The 9,775-nt window shown below is 37.4% G+C and overlaps 1 long non-coding RNA gene across 1 annotated transcript; it reads right to left on the minus strand.

The window, feature by feature from the left end:
• Positions 1 to 3,888: 3,888 nt before the first annotated feature.
• LOC111194393 (uncharacterized) lies at positions 3,889 to 5,787 on the minus strand. The gene is made up of 2 exons (XR_007440087.1): positions 5,233 to 5,787; positions 3,889 to 4,705 (listed from the first exon to the last, which is right to left on the minus strand). It is a non-coding gene; the product is annotated as an uncharacterized LOC111194393 (long non-coding RNA).
• Between the last annotated feature and the right edge of the window lie 3,988 nt (positions 5,788 to 9,775).

Genomic DNA, 9,775 nt, shown 5'->3' on the forward strand with positions numbered 1-9,775 from the left:
TTGTCTAAAATTGAACACTGAAACTGAAACACCTGTTTTTAGACCACCATAATTTATTGTCCCGATGGACAGTTCTGGTGGAAACAGGAGAGTTGAGGTGCACATTGAATTCTGCCGTGATTTGAGCAGCCGTGGTTTTATGTTTTTTTTTGGATACAATCCGGGTTAGCACCTGAACATCCCTTTCAGACAGCTTCCTCTTACAGCGTCCACAGTTAATCCTGTTGGATGTGGTTGGTCCTTCTTGGTGGTATGCTGACATTACCCTGGATACCGTGGCTCTTGATACATCACAAAGACTTGCTGTCTTGGTCACAGATGCGCCAGCAAGACGTGCACCAACAATTTGTCCTCTTTTGAACTCTGACATGTCACCCAAAAATGTTGTGTGCATTGCAATATTTTGAGCAAAACTGTGCTCTTACCCTGCTAACTGAACCTTCACACTCTTACTACTCTTACTGGTGCAATAATGTGCAGTTAATGAAGATTAGCCACCAGGCTGCTCCAATTTATCCATGAAACCTCCCACACTAAAATGATGACAGGTGTTTCAGTTTCATTGTCTACTTTCAACCCCTGTATACATTGTGTACGCTTGTTCAGTTGTTCATTAACTCTAATCTTTAACTATCTTCATCTGTCTTGTCTCTGTCCATCTTCTGCTCCATGTTTAGGCTTGATTCTTTTCAGATAGCTCTACTAGATGCCAGGATTTTCACTATTTATTAAATTGTTCAAAATAGAAACTGGTTACAGACTGACTGTTATGTTTTATGTTCTGATCGATAATTGCCATCTGCAGAACATGTGGACACAGGCGTCCAGCCTGTGCAGTGTTTAAAATGCTGTGCTGTGTTCAAAAGCACATGTTGTTGTTGCTGTATTGCTAACCGCAGCCCCGCTGCAGTCGTTACCGCGGGAACAGTGTGTTACACACGGTGACGCTAAGCCGTCCCATGGTAACTGTATCCTCCCAAAATCTCCTTCTTGCTTTTAATTGCGGTTCAGCTCCTCGTGCCTTTTTCCCATCGCCGGTTCATTCCTGCGTGATGTCACTTCCAATCCCACTAGCGCAGCCTGATCAGAGCGGCGACTCGGACTGCACCAATTCACTCATGTATTCCTTCAGTAATAAAAGCAATAACTGCGGGTCGTATATTAATGTAGAGAGGTATGAGGTGAACGGTAACGGCTGTGTGTGTGTGTGTGTGTCTGGGGGAATTTTAACTGCGCCCAGGGTTCGAGCTAAAGCTCCTTAAGGTCAGTCGACCCTGTTACAATAACAACAGTTTTAATAGCCAATAGAAACAGAGATGGAGAGTCCTGGAGCTGTCTGTCCTATCAGAATCACCATGCTGGGCTACAACTTCTTAATTAACACTGTATGTTCCTTAGATGCTCCACTGTATATGGCTAATACTGTAGATGCTAAACTCTAAACATATATTAAACACACTAAATGTCTAAAAAATACAGTTTAAATGTATAGGATCCTCTATTGAACGTAACCTTATACCCAATCCCAACCCCCACAATATCCGCATCCTGTTAGAGTTGGGTTTTGGAACTAGATTTAAGATTTTTTAAGATAATTTAAGTTTACAGTTAGGGGTAGGTTTTAGCATTGAGGTAAAAGTTAAAGTTAAAGGGGAAATATTATCCAATATTCACTTTTTCATGCTTTTATATATATATGTATGTATATCAATCCATCCGTTTTCTTTCAATGAGCTGAAAGAGTTTGGTGGGAAGAACCTGCATAGAACCGTGCTAGCACCACCCATCACTAGATCAATTGAAGAAAAAAACATTTCTGTCATTTTGATTGAGATTGGATTTGAAACTCAGACAGAAGACAGCAGGGTTAGCCAGCAGACCTCTTCTGATGGAGGGATCTGTAGCCGCTTTCTGTGGTAAGTCAGCAGATGAGGGAGATGTAAGTACTTTTAAAAAAAGGAGTTTTGTGTTTGCTCAAAACCAGCTTGCTCATGTTTTGAATTTAGCACAAGATAACACTAACAAGTGGTAAACGTTCAGCATATGCATGGTGTAGGCCAGAAACATCTTATTTGCATAAAAGTAACAGAGGCCTTAAACAGCTTATACTGAAAAAGACTGGCAAGGATAGAGTTGGTGAAAGTGATTTTGTGCAAAGAACTTCTGAACATGTTCAATGAACATTTTGTGTAAAAAAATATATATAATATGTCTTCTTTGGGTTGCATAGAGTTTAGTTTAGCATTTAATAGATATTCGGTTGGATGTTACCTAAATGTTTGCTGAATGTCACATGAATGTGGGATGAGCATCTACTATGCATCTCTATTTGACCATCCAAATAAAGTGATACCACTAGTTATTTGCTAAGATATTCAAGTTGGTTGCTATGATGTTTCAAGTGGTAGCTGTGGTACCATAAATATCAGCATAGCGAGGTATGCTGTAGTGTTTTTAACATGATATTTCTGATGTTGCTAGGTTTCTACAGTACCTGCTATACAGTAAAAACTATTTCTAACAGCAGTGGAACAACACTGTAGTGGAACAGTAGTGGAACACAGTTTTCACTATAGGGTTTTATATACGGTGCATACTGTTTTACTCATAGACTGTGTATAGCTGGACAGAGCATCGTCTCTCAAAAGTGAAGCCACCACAGGTCGGGCGCCCCCTGCTGTTCGGTTGCAGAAAGCTGTGTAACCCCACCCATCCCCATAGGTTTCAATGGCAAAACAGACAACTTTCAATCACATTTTTTTTTCCAAAATACTGTAATTCTACTTTCATTATTTAAAGCAGCTAATGTAACCTCTGCTTATATTGTCAAATTTTTATATCCCCACAGAATTCGTTTTTTAAAACGTTATTCAGCTCTGTTCAAAAAGGTGTGGTTATTGTAAAAGGGCTGGTTATGGGCGGGACCAATAACAGACCGTCAGCTCCGCTCCGCTATGCTCTGCAGCCTGTGACCTCGAGGCAGCCCTCAGGGGTGGGGTTATTTAAATGAGTAGGCGGTCTCTCCACAGTCTTTCTCCCTCCTCTGGTCTCTACTGCGCAGAATCAGGTCTTAGGATCGTAAACATGGCGGAAGATTTTGGCTTCATTTTCATTAAATTAATGGGAACGGTGACACGGCGTCCATCTTTTTTACAGTCTCTGGTGTTACTTGATATGTAAAATTTTGCTAGGTCTTTGTATATCTTTACTATTTCTAGTGGTTGCTAGACTGTTAGTATGTGGTTGCTATAATGTGCTTCATGTGATTCCTGTGATTTTCTTCTTTTGCCCACCCCCAACCCAACTTGTTGGAAGTCTAAAACTTTATTTCACTCTATAATAATGCATTGTTCTCAAGGGAGGACATAAAAAACAAAAATAAACAGAAAACAAAAGAAAACAAATAGACCAAAAAAAAAAATCCTTTTTGGGGTTATGACTGCGATATTTAAACTGGTTGTCGCTGTCCAATGAAAAACACTGATCTCCAAAACAGCAACTTTACAGGAGAGAGAAAAAACCTTCAATGTAAGTCAATGTAAAAAGAGTTTATTCCAGCTCATTTTGAAGAGTTTCTATTGGTCCGTTAATCAAGAAATTTTGGTACAGTGTAACGGAGGGTCTGTTCAAATTATGTATCAAACAAAAAATTGACAAAAATGGAGATAAGTGTTTTTCATAGGACAGCAACGATTTGCATACGTATGTCCTATGACTTTTGGCATGCCAGTGCAGTCTTAAAAATGGATGCATATGTAGCACCACAGATATATGGACCCAATTACACAACCACTACAATGAGTGTTACTTGATAAAATAATTAGGATGACTCTAGGACCAGTTAGGTTCGCTCTAGGAGCAATACACATGGAAGAAATGAGACCAGAATTTGTGCAGCAATAACATGTATTAAAATGTCAGAATCAATACCAGTAGATAAATAAAACACTAACAAAAATAAATTCTGTAAATAAATAAACAAACAATTCACAGTTACTGGTTTTCCAAAAGAAATTCAAACAACCTTCAATAACCTTGGTCACCAATACAAAAAAAATGGTAAGTATTCCCTTTGTATTTCACTCTGTATATTTAATATTATACTAATTACTATTATTTCTCCATACTAATCACCGGTGTTCTTTATTTTAGATGTATTTATGCAGTTAAGGTAAGTATTATTTTATTATTTTAATCTATTTATAGGTATTTTATAACTAATTAATTATTTCTTCCTTCTATGTCTGATGAATTAGTAATTAAAGGTAAGTATTGTTATAATTAGTGTTATCCAATTAAACCTCTAGGTTATTTTACACCAATAGTATACCCTTTAACAATCAACAAAAAAATAAAAAATAACAATTCTCTGTAGCAGAAACAATAAATGAATATCAAAACCACTTAGAAATTATCAAAATTAAATAACAGTAATCCAACCAATTAAAGTTTAACCCTTTTCAGTATCTTTGTATTCAAGAGTGTCCTTTTCTTTCAAAAAAAAAATAAACAATCCACAAATTTTCTTTAATGTTCACTATCAAGTGTTTGAAAAATGTGAATGAAGTGTAATGAAGTCACTTGGGTCCTCGGGCTTGGCTCGCCATCCTAGCACCGCGCACTGCACCGGCCGTGTGCAGCTGAACGACACGAGGAGTGTTCGGGAAGATCATCCAATCCATTCCACCCAACAAAAAAAACTGGCCTGTTTACATAAAACAGTGTCTGAGTATTCACATAACTTTAAGTACACTTACATAACCGAACTCAGCAAAATAAACATTACTTTTAACAGTATTACATTCAAACAGGGCTTAAACATCCAAAATACAGCTTAATAAATCTCCACCTTTCCATAAAATTACATTTAAGTGGATAAACTCATCTCACAACTCAACCAGCAGCGTTAGCATAGCCTCAGGCTTGTAATATATACACGAGGGTTAGCTTAGCATAGGCTTAATAAGCTAAATTCAATATGTTAGCTTAGCATTATCTTAGCATAGATAATAGGCTCAATTGAACACATTAGTTTAGCATAGGCTAAATTACCTTAGCGTTAGCTTAGCGCAGGCTAAATTAGCTTAGTATTAGCTTAGCACAGGTTAGATTTAATGCGCTAGCTTAGCATAACAAAACACGTTAGCCGCTAGGCTAATTAGCGCTATTTTATTTCTCTATTTATTCGACAATTCTGGTCAGAAAACATTTATAAACATATTATAAACTCACCGAATCCTATCCAGGGTTTTCACACACCACCCCAGGGCACATGGACACCAGGTTCTACCTCCACCTGGAGATTACCGGAGCGTGTAACTGGCAAAGTTTCACGAGGCACAATAAGTGAGCCTCTCTCCCTTCCTCCACTCTGCAGCCTCAAATCTAACAGCGGTCAGCTTGGTAGTGATTTACTCACTATCTACAGCACTGAATTCTAGCGTTTTCTAGTATTTATATAATACTTTGAACTGAGAACTTCTTACATGACCTGTCTTTCTTCTCCCGCAGAACTTTCTGGGTTAAAACAGCCAGGGATTGACGTCCACTAACCAACAGGCTCCGCCTCTGTCCCTTAAAGGATTATTATAATTGGCTGCTGTTTTGCACCTTGGATCATCTGAAGAACTGATTGGCTGCTGTTTAGCGCCTAAAAGTTTTTATTTTATTTATTATCTAAAATAAATAAAACCGATTTCCTTTTCATTTTAAAACACTTCTTGGGAGTTTCTTTTTCTATTAATTAATTTATACTGTTTCAGAATAAATAAAAATTATAATAAATAAATATATATATTCATTATTTACTTTCTGCAGTTATCTAATTTATGTCTTTGTGACCCATTTAAGACCTGGGTTACACATATATACAGTAGATACATGTTTAAAAGGTTTTTTTAGCAAGTGACCATCAGGAGCTTTTATCTAGGGGAGGAAACATATGTGGTGTCACGTCCAATCCGGCTCACGAGATCTGATCAGAGACCAGAGCCGAGACTCCGAATCCACAAATTCACTCATGTATTCCTTCAGTAATAAAAGCAATGACTTAGGCTTGTATATTATGAGGTGAATGGTACAGGATGTGTGTGTGTGAGTAAGAGTTTGTGGCTGGGGAAATCTGCACTGCACCGGGGGTCCTAGCTAAAGCTACAAAACCTAACGCTGTTCTTTAAGGTCAGTCGACCCCATAACAACAATAGCAGAGGTTTAGTAGCCAATAGAGATGAAGAAGGAGGTGCAGTCCGTCCTACCAGCATCTCCACCGCGACCCCGCAGGCAGTTATACGACCCGGGGGGTTTATTAGCTCATATGTTGTTGTAGGTGATTAGATAATGGGAGGTGATGTATGGCGTGGGGTGAAGGCTGTAATGGACAGGAGAGCTGGGGGAAGGTGGGATTCAGGATTCTGGCAACATTATTTAAAAGACAAATTCTATGTTCTGTGGACAGATGGGACAAAAATAGACCTTTTTGGTTTAAAGAAAAGCATTAGGTTTGGAGAAAGGAAAACACTGCATTCTAGTATAAGTATCTTATCCAACCTGTGAAACATGGTGGTGGTAGTATCATGGTTTGGGCGTGTTTTGCTGCATCTGGGCAGGGCGGCTTGCCTTCACTGATAGAACAGTGAGTTCTGAATTATATCATGAACTGAATCTCAACGAAGTTGGGTCATGCAGCAAGACAACGACTCTAAGCACACAAGTAATTCTACCAAAGAATGGTTCAACAAGAATATCTATCTATCTATCTATCTATCTATCTATCTATCTATCTATCTATCTATCTATCTATCTATCTATCTATCTATCTATCTATCTATCTATCTATCTATCTATCTATAAAGCTAATAACTTGGTTATGAGAACTGCAATCAAGCGTCACACAGAGAGTTTTCAAATGTTTTTGCCATGCAACAGCATCTCAATCAGACTTTGACTAGGCCACTCCAAAACCATCATTTTGTTTTTTGGAGCCATTTCCAGGTCAACTTGATGGTGTGCTGTGGATCATTGTCCTGCTGCAGAACCCAGTAGAGTAGAGATAAAACAGGCAGCTTCTGTAAGAGATTTCAAACCCTCAAATTTTCAGAATGTAAATAAGTTAGTTTACTGTCGAGAAAAATGGTTTTGTATCGCCTACACCTATAGCCTGTTCACTGAAAAAAATGATTTATGATACATAATATATTATAATTGCTGAAATGTTAATATGTTTAGTTAAAACACACATATTACACTGTCTAAACACATGGATGGCACGTAATACATTCTTTTATTTAGTATACTAGAAAGAATGTTTTACGTGCCATCCATGTGTTGAGACAGTGAGACTTGGTCCATTTACAAAATAAATATTTCAGGAATTTAACTGTATAAATTAAGTAATTGTAATTAGGTAATATTGTATGCAGAAAATAAGTAAAGTTTACTAAAAGAAAGGCTTGATTCAGCAAAAATAAATGAAGTAAAGTTTACTAAAAGAACGGATTGATTCAGCAAAAATAAATGAAGTAAAGTTTACTAAAAGAAAGGATTGATTCAGCAAAAATAATTAAGTAAAGTTACTAAAAGAAAGGATTGACTGATGTTCAGTTCACTTATTTACTCTATGTAACATTTAAGTCTTGAAACCGAGTTGAAGTTACTTAAATTTAAATAAAATTAAATTTACTTAAAAAAAGCAAATGCAGAAAGTTGCTAAACTTTTTTTAAATATTTTTTACTCATCATTTGTTTTAGTGTACATGAGTCAATGTAACGCCAGGTAGTGAGGAGTGACGCGAGCCGAGTTAAAAGTATAAACAGGTTTATTAGCAGGAAGGCTAACAGATACTGCTAACAGAATAGCCAGACAAACAGTGATCTCACCGATAACAGAAGACGTCGTCAAAAATACAGTCCGAGTTTGAAACCGAGAAACAGTCCAACCATACATCAAATCCAGAAAAGGCCAAACAAAAGACATAAACCGATAATCCGAAAACAGGGTCGTAACGAGAAGGCAAAAACAGTAGTCAGCAAAACGCTTAGTATGCAACATTAGTCGACAATACCTCGCGGTGTTCGTTTACAAATGGATGCCTTAAATACAGGAGCTAGACAAGAATGAACCGGAAGTAATTCAGAGAACTGGTGAATCAGAGCGTCGGAGCGTAATGCGATTGGGTGAAGGTGAAAGGTTATTATTGACGTCATAATCAGGGGAATTCTGGGAAATGGAGTCCGGTAGTGTGGAAGGAGAACAAGGCTGTGGGACAGTCAAGACATGGTAATAGGTTAAAGAGTTAATTTACAAAAAAAAACAGATAAATGCATGTTTTAAAAATAGCAAAAATCTGTTTTTGCAAATTGCATGTGTTTATTTTTATAAAAAAAGTACTGTAATTCAGTAAAAAAACAGTTAGATTTTAAGCGTAAGTGAGCTCATGTTTCTCATGTTACTCTAAGGCCTTTTTGTCTGTATGTACTTTGCAACCACTACTTCATACATGGCATTCGCATGCACGACACATGGCCCTCCTTATCCCTCCCATGCCTGCAGACCATTAAAAACATAAAAATGCTGCCAAAACTGGGATCATATCAGGAGATCAATTTGAGTAAACAAGCTTAATCCGCCTCCGCGTACACCTCTGAAGACTGTAGAAATTATATCAACAACAAACATGCCTGAATCCCTGTGACTCAGTAGCACAATTTATGGGCCTCCGCTCACCAGCCCTAATTCCGTCCTCTCGGGTTTCGTGTTCTTGTCTTTAGTCCAGAGCATTAGAGCATGGATTGAGTATGAACAGAGTCATGGGCTATTTTAATTTGATTACGCTCGCGTCCCGTCCAGCAGGACCCCTTTCAGCTGATAGGATTTTTGTATGAAACTTTAAATAATGCAGTTATTTTGTCAGTCGTGGCTTTGGCTCCGAGTCCCGAAGTCTCGTTCTGTGGTTCGGGTGTATCAGATGTCACATAATCAGGCGGGGAACACATGCTCGAATGTGTTCTGTACGTAGAAATCATTTGATAGACACTGACACGGCACGGAAACATAAAAACGCTACGTGTTAAAACCTTACAGGCCCGTGGAGCCCCTGCGATCGAGTGTGTCGAGCCTTTATGTCATTATTAGAACATTTGAGATGGTATGAGAGCGGGTGGTTTAGTAATGACATTAATTTAACACTAAATCTCTCAGTATGGAGCTGTAGCTGCTACAACAGGAGACGTCTGGAAAAGAGTCTGGAGAGTCAAGTCAGTTTAATAAACGTCTAATAAGTAGAGTGCAAGTTGGTGTGAAAAGTATTGACATGCATTACTCTGTAGGTAGGAGTTTAACTAAATAACCTGTGCCACTGTAATAAATATGTAACAATACGTACTTCACCAGTAGTTACACTGTTATTACAGATATTGTTAAGGTGTAACTACACAATTATTACACCCTTTTTTTAAAGATGAATTACATATTCCATTTTTTTATTCTATGGCATACATTAATCCTTTAATTTTAATATTCACTTTTAATGTAAATATCAAAATAATTTTTGTAACGAAATATAACAAAAACAGTCATGACACAGCTATATTTCATTCCAAAGCTATTTTTTTTTTCAATTAAAACATGCATAACCTGTTATAATGTGTGGCATCTACAGCCACACATTAATAGCATGTATTAATTTATGTATTAATAGCATTTATGTATGTATTGATGTGTAAGTAATTTCTTTTTGACATATACTGCATAATTTTACTAATGTGTTATTAATCTCTT

The sequence above is a fragment of the Astyanax mexicanus genome, chromosome 7 (assembly GCF_023375975.1).
Source record: "Astyanax mexicanus isolate ESR-SI-001 chromosome 7, AstMex3_surface, whole genome shotgun sequence".
Lineage (NCBI taxonomy): Eukaryota > Metazoa > Chordata > Actinopteri > Characiformes > Acestrorhamphidae > Astyanax > Astyanax mexicanus.